This window comes from Bos javanicus, chromosome 20 (genome assembly GCF_032452875.1).
Source record: "Bos javanicus breed banteng chromosome 20, ARS-OSU_banteng_1.0, whole genome shotgun sequence".
NCBI classification, from domain to species: domain Eukaryota; kingdom Metazoa; phylum Chordata; class Mammalia; order Artiodactyla; family Bovidae; genus Bos; species Bos javanicus.
Window position 1 is genome coordinate 14,307,499 of NC_083887.1, and position 18,567 is coordinate 14,326,065.

The following is an 18,567-nucleotide window of genomic DNA, read 5'->3' on the forward strand; positions in this document are numbered from 1 at the left end:
TTAGAGGAAGAAGGAGCCATGGGTATAGAAATTGCTAGTCTATTCATGCATTTTTTAGATTAAGTGAACAGAGGTGCACAAAGGTAAAATGTCTTGCCCAGACCAGAGAACTGGTTGGTTTTCATGTTAACATAAGAATTCCGGTCTCCTGATCCAGAATCAGCTCCTTTTTCTGTATCACTCTGTCTTCTGGTTTATAAAGAAACACTGAGGAAATCAGTATGCTATGCGGCTTTGTCTTCCCTTCCATTTATTGTGTATGTCCTATGTGCTATTGATCTGTTTTCAGTTAGCAATAATTAGCAATAATCACGCCTTGGATAAACCTCATTGGCTTCGATACTGCCACTGCACAAAGCTACCGATCTATATAATGGGACTTACAAGGACCTTATATAATCGTTAGGAGAGTTAAAGGAGACAGAGTATGGAAATTATCTGGCACCTACTGTGTGCTCAGTAAATGGTGAGAATCCTCTTCAAGAGCCTAGTGAGACAAGTTCTTGGGATAACCATCTCAAGGGCCTTTAAACTGAAAGAATTTTCCCTCACAAACAATACCCTAGGTATGAGAAATTCATCCCTGGGGAGGAAAACAGAAGGGAATTCAGCATCCACCCAAGTTCTAACCCAGACAAGGAGACATTTAAACGACCTGTGAGAAAAGAAAGGAGCTGTATAGGGATAATTAGCAGGAGCGCATGGAATAACTCACCATCCTGTGAGAGCTGAGTCAGCTCTGGACACAGGACTGAGCAGGGAGCGGGCCTGGATGTCTGGAGTTCTTTCTGTCAACTTTTTATAAAAATAAGTACCTCGAGCTGTCTGTCTGTCTGCTGAGGAGACGATCCATCACCCGGTCTGTGAAAGCGGCTTTCCTTGGGCCCATCTCTCCAGACTTCTGTTGTGGTTACTTGTCTCACTGTGGTTATCCCCACGTCTGCTTCTCTGTCTCCCTCATATCGCATGTGCTGGGTATGTGTGTAAAACTCTTTATGTGGAGTCTGGGAATGGTTTTTAATACATTCAGAGCAACAAGCCAGAACCTCCACCTTTAATACCTGCTTCTGCCATTTCTCATCAGTGGGGCTGTGAGCACATGTGGGGAGCAGCCGCCTGAAACGGATCAGGGCCTCACTGCGCAAGGAGAAGCAGATGGAGGAAAAGGGAGCTATTGTGTTGAACACCTGTCCGGCAATAGAGACTAGAAAAAAAAGAGGGTTCGTAGCAGCTCTGAGGAATAGTGGACAGAGCCCGGATTGTGGACACAGTAACCGAGGATGCCACAGGTTAACTCTCATAGCGATTTCAGGTGATGAGCAGGAAAAAGTATTCTCACTAGTTTTCTTGCTCGCCTCATGGCAAGGTGAAATTGTTTCAGAGCTGTTGGCAGATGCCTTTGGAGCTAGACTGATGGCTTCAAATTCCAGGTCTGCTGCTGGTTGGCTTTATGGTTTGTGGTAAGCTATTTAACTTCTTTGAGCTACAATTTCCTCACCCAAAAAAACCCAGGGTTGATGATTATGCCTGCTTTATAGGCACGTTGTAAAGAAGATTACATTGAAATAGTGTAAGGAAAGTGCCTATCACTGCCCTGAAATATTATACATGCTCCATGAATTATAGCCATTATTATATTGATAATGATTTTCAAAATAAGTAGGGGAAATATTAGGGAAATGCAAATTAAAATCATAATGAGGTATCATCTCATGCCAGTCAGAATGGCCATCATCAAAAAGTCTACAAACAAATTCTGGAGAGGGTGTGAAGAAAAGAGAACCCTCTTACCCTGTTGGTAGGAGTGCAAACTGGTGTAGCCAATATGGAGAACAGTGTGGATATACCTTAAAAAACTGGGAATAGAACTGCCATACAACCCAGAAATCCCACTACTGGGCATACACCCCGAGGAAACTAGAATTCAAAGAGACACATGTACCCCAATGTTCATTGCAGCACTATTTATAACAGCTAGGACATGGAAGCAACTTAGACGGCCATTGGCAGGTGAATGGATTAGGAAGCTGTGGTACATATACACAATGGAATATTACTCAGCTATAAAAAGGAACACATTTAAGTCAGTTCCAACGAGGTGGATGAAACTGAAGCCTATTATACATAGTGAAGTAAGTCAGAAAGAGAAAGACAAATACTGTATATAAATGCGTATATATGGAATTTAGAATTTATCGACTATCCTACATGCAGTGCAGCAAAGGAGACAGATGTAAAGAACAGATTTTTGGACTCAGTGGGAGAAGGCAACAGTGGGATGTTTTGAGAGAATAGCACTGAAACATATATATTACCATATGCAAAATAGGTGACCAGTGCAAGTTAGATACATGAAACAGGGCAGTCAAAGCCAGTAATCTGGGACAATCTAGAGGGATAGGGTGGGGAGGGAGGTGGGAGAGGCATTCAGGATAGGGGGCACATGTATTCTTGTGGCTGATTTATACTGATGTATGGCAAAAACCATCACAATATTGTAAAGTAATTATCCTCCAATTAATTTAAAAAAAAAAGTGGGAGAAGTGCTGTAAAGTGAAGAAAATTAGCTTACTCATTTGTACTAAATCTTCAACCTAACACTCAAAGCATCACTTAACCTCTCTGAACCTAGTTTTCTTTTTTTAAATTTTATTTGTTTTCAGCTGTGCTGGGTCTTCACTGCTTCTTGGGCTTTTCTCTGCGGCAAGCGGGGGCTGCTCTCTAGTTGAGGTATGAGCGTTTCTCATTACAGTGGCTTTTCTTGGTGCAGAACACGGGCTCTAGGGTGAGAGGGCTTCAGTAGTTGTGGCACATGGACTCAATAGTTGCAGCTCCTGGGCTCTGGAGCATAGGCTTGGTAGTCGTGGGGCATGGTCTTAATTGTTCTGCAGCATGTGGGATCTTCCTGGATCAGGAACCGAACCTGTGTTTCCTGCATTGGCAAGCAGATTCTTTACCACTGAGTCACCAGAGAAGCCCCTCCCTTTTAAATGAGGATCATTTTGCTTGACCCATTCACATATTTGGTGAATCTTAATCTTAGGTCTAGTTGGACTTCCTTTTCACTTCCTTTTCTCTTCAACATCAGAATGTCTAGCTCCAGAAGAAGTGAGGGACCACATGATTTTAATCCAGGGGTCAGGATTGGTCTGAATCTGTTCGTAAGACAACACTCGGTTGTGTCCAACTCTTTGTGACCCCATGGACTGTATAGCTGTAGCCTGCCAGGCTCCTCTGTCCATGGGGATTCTCCAGGCAAGAATACTGGAGTGGGTTGCCATTCCCTTCTCCAGGGGATCTTCCCAACCCAGGGATCTAACCCTGGTCTCCCACATTGCAGGCATCATTACCGTGAGCCACCAGCGAAGCCCCCAATCTTAGGTCCAGTCACACTTCCTTTTCTCTTCAACATCGAGATGTCTAGCTCCAGAAGACATGAAGGGACCATAGGATTTTAATCCAGGGGTCAGAATTGGTCTGAATCTGTTTATAAGACAAATTGAGCGTGGGTTTTTTTTTTTTTTTTTCTGATGGGAGATGGTTAGAGCTCCTCCTCAAAAGGACATATTGTAAACATTCACTACTATTGTTTATGCTTTTAAAATGTTAATGTTCTGTATAAAGACTAAAAAAGGAACTTCTAGAAATGGCAACCCACTCCACTGTTCTTGCCTGGAGAATCCCAGGGACGGGGAGCCTGGTGGGCTGTAGTCTATGGGGTCGCACAGAGTCGGACACGACTGAAGCGACTTAGCAGCAGTCCTACTGTGTTTTGCTAACAGTTTTGTAATAAGTATGATAGTGAATTGTGTTTATAGACTCAGCTAATAATAAAAAAAAAGAGAGAGAGAGAGAAAAAAACATTGAGTACCTGCTGTGTGCAGGCGTGTCACAGTTCTCCTCTAAGTAAGGACTATTGCATTCCTATTTTACAGAGAGGAAATCTGAGACTTTGAGAGGTTAAGTCCTTGTTGAAGTCCCTGCTGGCAATGGATCGATTCTGGGTTTGGATGCAGATCTGATTCCAGAGCTCTTGTTCTGTCCAGTCCACTTTACTGCCTCCCTATGCAGCTGGATTTGCTGGACTTTGATGTGGACCCAGTAGAAACAGCCTTGCAGTTTTCTGAGGCTCTTGAAATCCTACGAAGGATGCGTGCTCTCATCTTAGGCATGGCTTGCTGCTTCCGCTGCTGGGTGCAGATGATAGAAACTCTCTGTGCATATGTCAGTTATTTCAAGACGCTGAGTGTGAAACTTTTAATCAAGTCTTTCAGAGGAAGGCCCCATCTGGAAACAGTTATCCAGATGTTATAAACCACTTCGGCCAGCAGTTGCCAGACTGCTGTCCAGGTGATGAGTGGAGGACCCCCCTCCATATGTGGAAGATGTTCCGCAGGGACTGAGAGCTGGGAAGTTTGTAACTACTGGGCTTCGTTCTCCCCTGGAATGGCTGTCAGGGCCTTGTGTCCTCAAGACCGAGGGTGTCCTGATGACTCCCAGAAATTTCTGTGCTGAAGAGTAAATGTCCCCATTTCCTCATGATCCCCAGCTGCTGCTGCTAAGTCGCTTCAGTCGTGTCCGACTCTGTGCGACCCCATAGACTGCAGCCCACCAGGCTCCCCCGTCCCTGGGATTCTCCAGGCAAGAACACTGGAGTGGGTTGCCATTTGCTTCTCCAATGCATGAAAGTGAAAAGTGAAAATGAAGTCGCTCAGTCGTGCCTGTCTCTTCGCGACCCCATGCACTGCAGCCCACCAGGCTCCTCCGTCCATGGGATTTTCCAGGCAAGAGTACTGGAGTGGGGTGCCATTGCCTTCTCCACATGATCCCCAGCAACTACCCTGAAAGTGGGGTAGGGGAGTAGTCTGTGCAACTGCAATGCTATGGGCACCTGCCCTCTGCAGCTCCAGTTTGGGACTTTGTTTATGGATGGTTTTCTATTCCCCCAGGCCTCTACAGAGAAAGCGCTGAGTCCCAGAGCTGCCTAACAGAGAAAAACTGCAGAATTACAGAGTTATTACCACTGGGAGACAGAGGCATGGAGCAGATCCTCTGTCTGGATCCTACATATAAGGTCCAGGTTTTTAATGAACTAGAATCGCCATCTGGAAGTGGGAGGGCTCCCTATGATTCACACAGCTCTGTGTGACAAAAATGACACAGCTTCTAATCACACTTTATGCTTTGTTTTGTATCACGTCGCTTTTTGGTTTTGATCTCAAAGTTCATTGCTGCTATTGTCAACTGAAGCCGTGCTGCTCATAAGCAATATGACATCAGGCAGAAAGGGTGGAAAGCTTAGATGTGAAAATTAGACTGTCTGCATTCACATCTGTTGCCTTCTTCCTGCGTGACCAGGGATGAGTTGACCTTAATCTCTCTGAGCTTCTGTTTCCCCTTGGAAAATGACAACATGACAGTACAGTGGTGTCACACGCCATAGGTCTGCTGCGAAGGTTTCTGTGGTGGCTCAGGTGGTGAAGACTCTTCCTGTAATGTAGGAGACCGGGGTTAGATCCTTGGGTTGGGAAGATCCGCTGGAGAAGGGAATGGCAACTCACTTTAGTATTCTTGCCTAGAGAATTCCCCAGATGGAGAAGCCTGGTGGGCTACAGTCCATGGGGTCACAAAGAGTTGGACATGACTGAGCGACTCACACTTTCATTTTACAGGGCTGCTGTGAGTATCGGAGGAGATGATGCATGTAAAGCACTTAGTACAATGTAAATACCCAATGGACCTCATGATTGTGGGGATGGCTGCTGATGACCATTGTTCTAAGACAACTTGATGTCTTCCTGTTAGCTAGAAGGTGTTGGGATCATTTGTATTTAAACTCAATTGGCTAGTGATGTGGGGCTTCCGAGGTGGCGCTAGTGGTAAAGAACCCACCTGTCAAGGCAGGAGACATAAGAGACGTGGGTTCGATCTCTGGGTCAACCTCCAGGAAGACCCCCTGGAGGAGATCATGGCAACCCACTCCAGTATTCTTACCTGGAGAATCCCCATGGACAGAGGAGCCTAATGGGCTACAGTCCATAGAGTCACAAAGAGTAGGACACAACTGAAGTGACTTAGCACGCATTGGGTCAGAGAAGGCAAAGGCTAACTGGGAGGGATGAGATCCAGCTGATGCCATTTACATTCACACTAGCAGACTGGATTTGTAATCAGGCCCAGCCAGCTTGATTGAAAATCAGCCTCTCCACAGGAATGTCACACATGCAAATGAGGATTTTGATGGTCTCTTGTAAAACAACCTTCAGTTTAGTCTGCGTAGCCCTGCCATTTGAGAGCCAAAGTCCCCAAGGTGGGCCAAACACTGCATAATTGCTCTAGTCTGATCCTAGCCTCGGGAACCACAGAGGCAAGTTTTCTACCTTCCAGTCGCTGAGAATGCTGTCAGCATTGCTACTGAGTGAGCAAGCCCTGTGGTTATTTCGGAGCAGAGGGAGCCAGGCAACACGCAGGCTGGAAAACAAAAAGTGAACCCTCACTAGCCCCCTCTGTTTAGTAATATGTTCTAGCAAAAATGTAAGTTGAACCTTTGAGGATGAGAAACCGTGGTCTGTAAAACCAGTAGGACCCTTTCAAGGTCTGCTCATTTAGAAACTTTTCTTGATACATTCAGTGTTTTGGAGTAGGATTATATGCTTGTAATTATTCACTTACTCCCTGAAAACCTTTATTTATTTTTAGTGTTTTTTTTTTCAGATGAGTAAAATAGTAGAACTCTTGAATCTATTTAAGTATAATTTTGCTTTGTTTTATCCAGTACATCTGGATTAATTTAGCCCCAGGCAAAGATCCATTCGCATCAAACAAAACAAAACTATAGCTTTCAAACCATATTTTTCACTAAAAATTTCCACCTTCAAGCAAATGTTATTTACATAGTTTGATACAGAGAGGACTCATTCACACTCTGACTTCTTGAATGATACCTTTGTGTTTACTTCTTTCTTCTTCTCCCTCAAACGTTGGTCTATCCCAAGAGTCTCTTGTTGATCCTCTTCCCCAGTCTTATGATGCTCCTGCCCACAGAGATCTTAGTCACCCCTCTTGCTTTGCTTGTTACCTTTGTTCAGGTACTACCCAAACAGTGACACTAAGAAAAAATTAGAATGATTTTCAGATGTGTCAAGTTCAAATACAAAAGTCTCAGCAGAAGCATACACAGACACTCTTAGGAAAAGGCTTTTTCTCTTGCCTATAATTATGTCTTGAAAAAGCTCCTGTTTTAATAAATCATGGGTCATATCTATTTGCCAGAGAGGCTGATGAAGCAGGTCTATTTTTCTAACAACTTTTTTCGCCTAGCCTGTGGGGTCTCCCATTTCATGCTTCTGTTTATCCAAGTTTTATTTACAATATCCTAAATAAATCTTTGTGCTCTGGGATCACGTGGACGTGAAGACGGTTTCAGGGGTTACCCGTGAGTGTTGTAATGTTACGAACCATATGGCAACACTTTACTGTTGAGGACACAGGGATCTCACTGTGTGAGACTGAAGTCAGGCTTCTCGCTCTTGACTTAAGGAAAGCGATTCAGACAGAGAACCAGATGGAATCTTATGCAGACCCCATCCAAACCACCACTGGGCTAGGAACAGTGAAAACTGCCCGTGCTCTCCTTTCTTTGCTTGGATGAGGACAAGTAGGAAGCAAATTACTTCCATAATAAAAGTGTAAATAAAAATTCTTACTGTCTAAATGTTCCCAAGTCTTACCTGCCTGCAGGTATAAATGAAATCACATCAGTGTTACTTCCCTAGCCTCCTCCTAAAACCCGACCCACAAAATTTTGGGGTGTCTCCAGGACTGTCTTGCATGGGTGAATATTTTGATATTATTCCATCTGGATATAGACTTGGTATATATTGCTTTGTTATTCCCTTTTTCATTTAGTGTACTGTGAATTTTCTCCTACGAGGGGCTATTTTCTATAAACTGATTTTTAAATGATTTCTTCATTCATTTTTAAGTCTTTTTTAATTTTTTTGACTGGGCTGGGTCTTCATTGCTGTGCGGGCTTTCTCTAGTTGCGGTGAGCAGGGGCTCCGCTCTAGTTACGGTGCAAGGGCTTCTCATTGTGGTGTCTGCTCTTGCTGTGGAGCATGGGCTCTAGGATGCTGGGGCCTCAGTAGCTGCAACTTCCTGACTCTAGAGCACAGGCTCAACAGTTGTGGTGCACGGGCTTAGGTTCTCTGCAACATGTGGGATCTTCTCAGATTAGGGATTGAACCTGTGTTTCCTGCATTGGCAAGCAGATTTTTTTTTTTTTTTTTACCACTGGGCCTCCAGGGAAGCCCTAACATGACTCTTTTCTTAATTTATTTTTTTTTATTGATGTATAGTTGACTTACAATGTGCTAATTTCTAATGTATAGCAAACTGACTCAGTCATACACATGTTGTTCAGTTGCCGAGTCATATCCGACTCTTCGCAGCCCCATAGTCTGCAGCACACCAGGCTTTCCTGTCCCTCACCATCTCCCAGAGTTTGCCCAATTGAATCAGTGATGCCATCCAACCATCTCATTCTCTGTCACCCTCTTCTCCTTCTACCTTCAATCTTTCAGCATCAAGATCTTTTCCATGAGTCAGCTCTTCAGATCAGGTGGCCAAAATTTCGGAGCTTCAGCATCAGCCCTTCCAATGAATATTCAGGGTCAATTTCCTTTAGGATTGACTGGTTTGGTCTCCGTGCAGTCCAAGGGATTCTCAAGAGTCTTTTCTAGCACCACAGTTGAAAGCATCAATTCTTCGGTGCTCCGCTTTCTTTATTGTCCAGCTCTCATGTCTGTACATGACACACATACATTCTTTTTCATGTTCTTTTCCATTATGGTTTATCCCAGGATATGGACTATAGTTCCCTGTGCTATACAGTAGGACCTTGTTGTCTATCCATTCTATACGTAATAGTTTGCATCTGCCAACTCCAAACTCCCCGTCTGTCCTTCCCCCACCTGCCTGTCCCTCAGCAACCACAGTGTTCTCCATGCCTGTGAGTCTGTTTCTGTTTGTTGACACGTTCATCTGTGCCATGTTTTGGTTTCCATATATAAGTGGTATCACGATATGTGTCTTTGTCTGCCTTACTTCACTTAGTATGGTAATCTCTAGGTCCATCCGTGTTGCTGCAGATGATGTTATTTCTTTTTTATGGCGGAGTGGTATTTTATTGTTTGTATGTACCGTGTTTTCTTTATCCATTCATCTGTTGATGGACATTTAGATTGTTTCCTTATCTTGGCTATTGTGAATAGTGCTGCTCAGAACATAGGGGTGCATGTATCTTTTTTTTTTTTAACTGTAGTATAATTGCTTTACTACATTCTGTTAGTTTCTGTTGTACAACAAATTGAATCAGCTTTATGTATACATATATTGGGGGCTTCCCTGATAGCTCAGTTGGTAGAGAATCCAGCTGCAATGCAGGAGACCCTGGTTCAATTCCTGGGTCGGGAAGATCCGCTGGAGAAGGCATAGGCTACCCACTCCAGTATTCTTGGGCTTCTCTTGTGGCTCAGCTGGTACAGAATCCGCCTGCAATGTGGGAGGCCTGGGTTCAATCCCTGGATTAGGAAGATCCCCTGGAGAAGGGAAAGGCTACCCACTCCAGTATTCTGGCCCAGAGAATTCCATGGACTGTATAGTCCATGGGGTCACAAAGAGTTGGACACGGCTGAGGGACTTTAACTTTTACTTTCACTATTGAATTCCTCCCACTCCCCTACCGCAGTCATCTAGGTCATCACAGAGCACCGAGCTGAGCTCCCTGTGCCCTACAGCAGCTGTCCACTAGCTTTCTGTCTTACACATGGAAGTATATTTAAGTCAAACCTAATCTCCCAGTTCACCTCCTCCTCCCTACCCCGCTGCCCCATGTCCACACATCTGTTTTCTACATCTGCATCTCAGTTCCTGCCCTGGAACTAGGTTCATCTGTACCATTTTTCTAGATTTCACATACATGCATTAATATACAAAATTTGTTTTTGTCTTTCTGACTTCAGTCTGTATGACAGACTCTAGGTCCATTCATCTCTCTACAAATGACTCAGTTCTGTTCCTTTTTATGGCTGAGTAATATTCTATTATATATATGTACCACATCTTCTTTATTCCTCTATTGATAAACATTTAAGTCACTTCCATGTTCTGGCTATTGTAAATAGTGCTTCAGTGAACATTGGGATACATGTGTCTTTTTAAATTATGGTTTTCTCAGGATATATCCCAGTAGTGGGATCACTGGGTCATATGGTAGTTCTATTTTTAGCTTTTAAAAGAACTTCCAGACTGTTCTGTATAGGGGCTGCACTAATTTACACTTGTACCAACAGTGTAGGGGAGTTCTCTTTGGTCTACATCTTCTCCAGCATTTTTCATTTGTGGACTTTCTGATGATGGCCATTCTGACTTGTGTGAAGTGATACTTCGTTGTAGTTTTGATTTGTATTTCTCTAATAATTTGCATTGATGAGCATATTTTCATGTGCCTATTGGCCATTTGTATGTCATCTTTGGAGAAATGTCTATATAGGTCTTCTGCCCATTTTTTGACTGGGTTATTTGTTTTTTGTTGTTGATTTGTACAGACTGGTTGTCCTTGGTGGTCGTGTTGTTTGAAAATTTTTTCTTCCATTCCATAGGTTGTCTTTTTGTTTTGTTTATGTTTTCCTTTTCTATGCAAAGGCTTGTAAATTTGATTAGACCCACTTGTTTATTTTTTTTTTATTTTTATTGCCTGGGTAACTGATCTAAGAAAGTACTGGTATGATTTTATGTCAGAGAATGTTTTGCCTATGAGTTCTTCTAGGAGTTTTATGATGTCTTGTCTTATATTTAAGTCTTTAAGCCATTTTGAGTTTGTTTTTGTGTATGACGTGAGGGTGTGTTCTAACTTCATTGATTTACATGGAGCTGTCCAACTTTCCCGGCACTACTTGCTAAAGAGACTATCTTTTTCACATTTTATATTCTTGGCACCTTGTCAAAGATTAATTAACTCTAAGTGTGTAGATTTATTTTGGAGCTCTCTTTTCTGTTTCATTGATACATATGGCGGTTTTTTATGCCAATACCACACTCTTTTGATTACTGTAGTTTTGTAGTATTGTCTGAAGTGTGTGAGGGTTGTGTCTCCTGCTTTGTATTACATTTTTAATGATTATATAGTATTCCATCGTATGGATAATTTGTTTAACCAGTCCTCGATTGTTGTACATTTACTACCAATCATAAAATAATTCTGTGATGATTGTCTTTGCATGAGTGTCTTTATATTCACATCTTTGCACACATCTCTTAAATGCTGTCCTAAAATGAATTCTGGGCATGGAGTTGCTTGGTCAAGGCTATAGTCATCATAAAGGGTTAATTCTATTATTATTAATAAATCATAATGATATAAAATCCTGTTAAACATTGGGCCAATGGGAGGCAATTACTCTGGAGACAGTGCTTGAAAACAATAATGCAACATGTAAATTCTCTAAAAAAACGCATATTAAGAAACAAGAACCAGTCCAAGTTGATCAATACAAAGGAAAATTTTGAATTTTTAAACTCCTTTATAATCTGACATTTTTGTTCCTAAAATTTAAATTAGATACAGTATTTTTACATAAGAGTAGTAAACATCTCTTTAAAGGACAATAATGTTTAAATTGTTTATTAGTGATATTTTTCATCAATAAATCATGCAAATCTGGACAGATATTTTCACTTTATGTGAAGAAAGCTCAGCATCCTAACATTTGCCAACTCTCTACGAGAGAGATTTTCAAGTTCCTGAGGTCCCCAAGGGATTAAGTGGAATGCATGACTTGTATCCTTAACTAGATTTTAAGAGAAAGGAGTTGTCACCAATATATTTTGCCCAAATGTCTTATTAAAGACACCACCAAGAATGGAGCTTGGAAGCAAGGGAGGCCCAGACACTGCTGGCAGCTCCGACGCTCTGTACTTTAATAACTCATTGGCAACAGGATGAAGTAGTTTATGTTCCAGACTTTGCCTCCTGGTATCTAGATTTTTATAGGTGTTTTGACTGAGGTGTAGAGGAGGCATTTTTTTGGCCGCTGATTTCTATTCCAGATTGTGGGATGTGAATAATTTGGTAAATTAACATCAATGGGTTAGACTGTTCTTTGTTACCAAATGCCCCTGGGCTGCCTGTTCCACTGGATGGTCACATTAATTTGCAACCACAGGAGGATGGCTGCTGGGCAAACACGCCCAAGTTAAATTTCCTTTTGCAGGCTTTCCCCCTAGTTTGGATATCCAGGTAGCCACTGAAGCAGCTCTCTCTTGTGCATTCATAATTCTGCCTAAGCCTAGGGCTTCCAAAACTAATATCAGGGAGGAAAGATCCAAACCTTACTGCTTTTGTGGCTTTTTTTTTTTTTCCTGGGGCCAGCTTTCGGCCATGATTCCAATGATCAGTCTGTACTTCTAGTTATATACTAAATGCATAAACTGTGTGTGCTACAAATGATGTTTTTCTAGCCTGTCCGTATAGCCTATTAAACCAGAGTTGGCAGTTTTCCACCTCTTAGGAGAAGCATTTGGCATAAATAATATTGTCATTTGGGAAGACTAGACATGGTCTGAAGAAGTGACCTTGTATAAATATTGTCTGAGGTATGACTGAGGCTAAATTATATGACAGGGAGCTAGTATAGTCTGGGCTCTGGGCCCTCCTGGTAATGAAGTTGCTTCTTGTAGTAATGGAACCATTTGAATTGAAAATGCAATCAAATACATCAGAGGCTATTAAAACACAGGAACCAGGCTATTTATGAACCCCCAGGCTCCAAGGATGGCAAAGCGTGCTGGCATTTCTTTGTCATTCAGACAGCTTTGTCTCTTGAAGGGACAAGACGTCCTAGAAAGTGCCTTTGTCCTTGCCTTGGAACTTCCCTCAGTGCTGAGACTCCTGAGCATGCCAGATGTCTCTTGGTCCTCCACCCGTGTGTGGGGTGAGCTTTGGGCACTGCGCACGGTGTTGCTAGCTATTTGTGGGTGACCTGGTATGTCAGCACAACACAGCCCCCCAAGGCAGTTACTTTGCATTCTGCATGCAGCATCCTACTTTAGGATTTTGTTCTTCTTTCCTGACCTGTGTTACTCTGCCTCTTAATTATACAGAATTCCCTTTCTCTTCCTTCTGTTAATTGATTTGCCAGATCTGTCTTTCAAAGGTATGATTTTATTTTCATCAGTCCATCAATTTATCCATTCATTCAACAAGTATTTATTGAGTGCCAACTGGGTGTCAAACACTTTGCTCTCTGCTATAACAAGATTTATGGTCTAATGAGGGAGAGACATATTTGACAAAGAATTCCAGTACTGAATAGACAATTATAAATTGGTGAGCATTTCTGTAGGAAAGATTCTTTGATAGTACCTATAAAACAAAGGGGGCTTCCCAGGTGGCTTAGTGGGTAAAGAATCTGCCTGCAATGCAGGAGACTCGATATGTGGCTCTGACCTCTGGGTTAAGATCCCCTGGAGGAGGTAATGGCAGTATTGGAGTGCTCTTGGCAGCCAAATCCCATGGACAGAGGAACCTAATGGGCCACAATCCATGGGGTCGTGAAGAGTCGGACATGACTGAGTGAACACACACCTCAATTGGACAGAGTAGTTGGGGAGGCTCCTCTGAAGAAGTGACGATTAGGTTGTGTGAGTATGTGTAAGTATAAGTCTCAACTAGGCAAAAAACAGGGCTGGGGAGCGGGAGCAGGTTGGGCTGAGGAGTGTTTTCCAGAGTAGCAGGCCATGGTGAGGGGAGCATGGTGCCCTGGGATGAATGGAGAGAGGTTACTGTGGCTGGAACAGAAGAGCGAGGGCCACAGGAGGAGGGATATGTAAGCTGTGTTTAGAATTGTGATCTCTGTCTACCGGGAGTGAGAAGCCATTGAGGAGCCTTTGAACAGGCTGTGATTTGACTGGATTTGCATTTCAAAAAGACCACTTGGGCTTCAGTGGGGGGAATTAATTGGCATTAATTAATTAGATCTCAGGAAGGAGAGATCACAGTGAATGCAGGCTTTAGCAGTGGAGATGAAAAATAGACAGGTTTGAGCATTGTCTATGTGGGAAAACAGGGTTTGATGATAGATTGGACTCAAGGGAAAGGGATCATCCAGTATGACTGAGGCTCCAATTTGTGCTGCTGGATCAGTTGAGCCCCACTTATGTGTGAAGGATCACTGAAAAGGAGAACAGAAATCATGAGCAGAGGTAGCCTTGAATTGGACAAAACTCGATGGTTTTCAAGGAATAGCACGGGGGAGAGCAGTAGGAGATGAGATCAGAGGTGTGATTGGAGAAGGCATATGATATAGGTCACCAGGAAAGGATTTTACCTTTCGACGGGATGAAGATGGGATGCTATCAATATGGGATGGCTGTTGGAGGGTTTTGAGCAGAGGCATTACATGATCTGATTTAGGTTTTTGAAAGATTTTTTCTATATGGAGAAAAGACTCTAGGAAGACAAGACTAACATCAAGGAGATCAGGTGGGTGACAATTACAGTCATCCAAGTAGAAGGTGGGGTGGTGATGACTTACTTCAGGGCAATAGCTGAGATGGTGGTGAGAAATGAACCTGGACAGATTTTTAATACAGAGTCTTCGTCACTCAAATACGTTCCACTCTTTGCAACCCCATGCACTGTAGCCTCTGTCCATGGAATTCTCCAGACAAGAATACTAGAGTAGGTAGCCATTGCCTACTCCAGAGTATCTTCCTGACCCAGGGGTTGAACTGGGGTCTCCCACATTGGTAGGTGGATTCTCTACCGTCTGAGCCACCAGGCAACCAACAGCGTTTTCTGATGGATTAGATGTAGTGAGCAAGAAAAGGAGGGAAGGATGACACCAAGATTTTTTGTCTTGAGCTGTTAAAAAGATGGATTGCCATTCACTAAGATATAAAAGACTACTGGAGATTAAGGAGTTTGATTTTGAATATTAGGTTTGAGATCCTTACTAGATAATCAATTTGAAAGCATGAATAGACTGACATACAGGTTAAAGTTTAAAGAGGAGAACTAAAGTAAACATACAAATTTGGTTATATTTGGGGTATAGATAGATGATACTCACACCAGTGAGAAAGGACAAGTTCACCAAAGGAATTACGATAGAGAATAGGAACAGTATATTTAGAGGCTGAGCGTGAAGAGGGCAATTCTAGTCAGTAATCAAGGTTGATATCAGCAGTAATAAAACATAGCAATATCACCTACCCCTTGATATGATGTGCTGAGAAGAGTATGACATTACTTCTGTGGCATTTTTGCCAAAAAATACATAATCTCAATCTAACTGTGAGAAAACATCAGGCAAATCCAAACTGAGAGACGTTCTACAAAATAACTGCCCAGTGCTCATCAAAAATAAGGGACGAGTGATTGAGAAGCTGTCACAGATTAAAGGAAACTAACAACAACTAAATACAATGTGTGGTCCCAAATCCTGGGACAGAAAAAAAGATGTTAATAGGAAAACTGTTAAAATTCAAATATAGACTGTGGTTTAGTTAGCAGTATTGTACCGATGTTATTTTCCTGGTTTTGATCATTAGACTGTGGTTACGTAAGATGTTAACATTAGGGAAGCTGGTTTAGAGAAATGGAGGAACTTTCTGTTTTATTTTTGCAAGTTGTCTGTAAAAGTATTCCACAAAAAAAAAAAAAAAAATTTAAAGAAAATAAAGTTCATGACTTTCAGGCACATACCCCCAAGGATGTGGTTGCCCTCATATCCAATCTAGAGATGCCTGAGAAGTAGGCAGGGCCATCCTGCAGCATCTTCAGACCACGTTAAAGGGTTTGATTTTCCTCTAAGAGCCAGTGAAGGATTAGGCTGGGAATGTGGAGGAAGATGGGAAACTAGACATGTTTGTTTTAGGCAAAAAGAGACAAGAAAACAGAATAAATACTGGGTTAGGCCCAGATTCAAGCAAACACCCAGTTACTCTCAATTATTCATCCTGTTCTCCAAACAGAATTGACCATGAGTTAGTTCATGACTCACAAGGGTGTTAGCACATTGTAACGTCTGGCTGGGAAGATTGCTCAAATCCCAAAGGATTATCCTTGAGGAGCCTCGCATCCTCAGTCCTGTTTTCTCCTGGCACTCTTACAGTCCAAGCAGAACTGTGGAGGGGATCTGAAGCTTGAAGGCCTGAGAGGTGAACTGTGTGCGCGTTACATCTGGTGCTGTCTGTGTGGAATCATTCCAGAACAAGGACCGCAGCTGGACTGAGATACCAGCCTGCAGAGAGTGAGGAAATGACCCTCTGGAAATGAGGGGACAGACTCCTGTGCCCTTCTCAGCTAGCGCTGGTGTGGGAGGGTTTGTGGCAAAGCGGGGTAGGGTGTGTTTCATCACATCAGAGTCCCCAGGGGGGTTGCAGAGCAGTTGGAGACGGTGACTGGGAAGTGCTAATTATAAAATTATATATTAAACATTAGCCAAGGGGAAATTGTAAAAGTGGCTTATATAGAAGACAGAGGGTTCCCTGAAGCTGGAGAGTTCATGCCTCTGCCCAAAGAAGGGGTAAACTGTGGAGAAAAGATGTTCCATTTAACTCCTTGCTGTCCTATGGGGCAAGGGCTGAGAATCTAGAGAATCCCTGGGGTCTAGGGTCTGATCACCCCTTCCCCACCCTCCCACCAGCAACCCTCTCTCTTTTCTTGGCCTGGGAGGAAACTATCAGCCTCCAAGTCTGCTCTCTGAAACTCTGAAATCATGCAGTCTAACACCTTAAGCCTCCAGTCCTACAAAATGTTATTTTTAACAGTTGCATCCTTACTTTGTGCTAGAATCTTTATGTAATTGTTTCTAATCCTTTCAACAACCCTTTACAGTAGTTATTATCACCTCCATTTTCTGAGGGCCATTCTTGGTGAGGACACAGAGGCTTAGCTTCTCTTAAGTGCATGGCTGAGTCAGGATTTGAACCCAGGTCTGTCTCCCCAGTATTGAATGAGCTCAGGATGCCAGGAGTGAGGAACCCTCCGGGAAGGGCCATGCCTGGCACTGACCATCACCCCCAGTGGCCCAACTTCATAAGCATACACCATGTGCTGGATTTCAGGAAATTTCACTGGGGATGTGGAATCAGCAGCCCGTGACTCATCAGGCTGAATTCAGGGGAGGCTGCCTGGTGGGACTGCTGCAGCCTGTTTCCAGGACCCAAGGTCTGGGCAGAGTGAAGAGGAGGGGCATAAAGAGTTGTGACCAGCACACCTGCGCTCCTGATGTTGAAAAATCACTGAGGATGTCAGTGTTGGCCTGCAGCTACATTTCTGGCTTAAACTTTGGGTGGCTTTACTAAGCCTTGAAAGTGGAAAGAACACATCATATTGAGAGTCGGACAGTGAGTGAGGTCCAGGGTGCTAGCTGGCCCGTTGCCATGGACTTGACCCGTGAAGAGGAGCAGAGAAGCGTTTTCATTAGCATCAAAGTCTGTCATGTGCTCCGGGCAACCTACAGAGGGAAGGGTAGCCGGGCCTCAGCCCCACTCCCGGGATGCAGAATCATAGAGACGCCCAGGCCCACATAGACACTGTAACGACCTACCACGTTGATTAAATAGATCTGCCGTGAACTATTTTTAAAAGTGCAAGCAATGGGGCAAGAGCATTTTGCATGTTGGAAACATTTTAAGAAGTTAGCATTCCCCAGAAAAAATAAAGGAAGGAAAAAAGAAAAGTCAGTTCTCATGGTAGGTGTTGAGAAAAGGGAGTTAAGAAGGACTCCGTCACACTATTAGGTCATAACACTGCTATTTTCTTGTTTTACCTCCACTGTTGCCCTCCTCTGCTGCATTCCCTTTTGTTCTCTGGCTTTTCTGCATCATCCCTCTCCCCGGGTTATCTCCTGCCATTTTCCTCTCCCTGCTTCCCAGCACTTGAGTAGCTCCTACGTGTCCTTCACAGTGCGGCTCAGTTTCTTTCTGGGATGTCTTCCCTGCCCACCTGAGCTTAGGTAGGAGCCATTCCTGTGCATCCTGTGGATTCTTCTAGCCAAACACTCATCACTTTGTTTTGTTAGCTCCTCCAAAGCAGGGACTGAATCACTGTTCCTGGCTCTTTGTGTGCTAGGCTTCAGGGATATGTAAGAACCAGAAAGTAAGAACATCCAGCTTTAGACTAGACACGAATGTCCCACTGGCTCCTTCCATGGTTTCCTTGTCCCTTCAACCATCTTTGATTCTTCTTTTCTCCACTTCCTTTATTCAATCACCCACAAAGTCCTGTCCATTTAAATAACAGTAAAATGAAGCTCTTAATATATGTTCAGTTCAGTTCAGTTGCTCAGTTGTGTCCAACTCTTTGAGACCCCATGGACTGTGGCACACCAGGCCTCCCTGTCCATTACCAACTCCCGGAGCTTACTCAAACTCATGTCCATCAAGTTGGTGATATCATCCAGCCATCTCATCCTCTGTCGTCCCCTTCTCCTCCCTCCTTTGATTTTTCCCAGCATCAGGATCTTTTCCAGTGAGTCAGTTCTTCACATCAGGTGGCTA

General features: G+C 43.3%; 1 protein-coding gene and 1 pseudogene across 3 annotated transcripts in view; one reads left to right on the plus strand and one right to left on the minus strand.

The window, feature by feature from the left end:
* The window catches only part of ADAMTS6 (ADAM metallopeptidase with thrombospondin type 1 motif 6), a 430,884-nt gene that overhangs the window by 344,138 nt on the left and 68,179 nt on the right, over nucleotides 1-18,567 (plus strand). The window lies entirely within an intron of this gene.
* On the minus strand, nucleotides 297-360 carry LOC133233831 (U4 spliceosomal RNA; annotated as a pseudogene).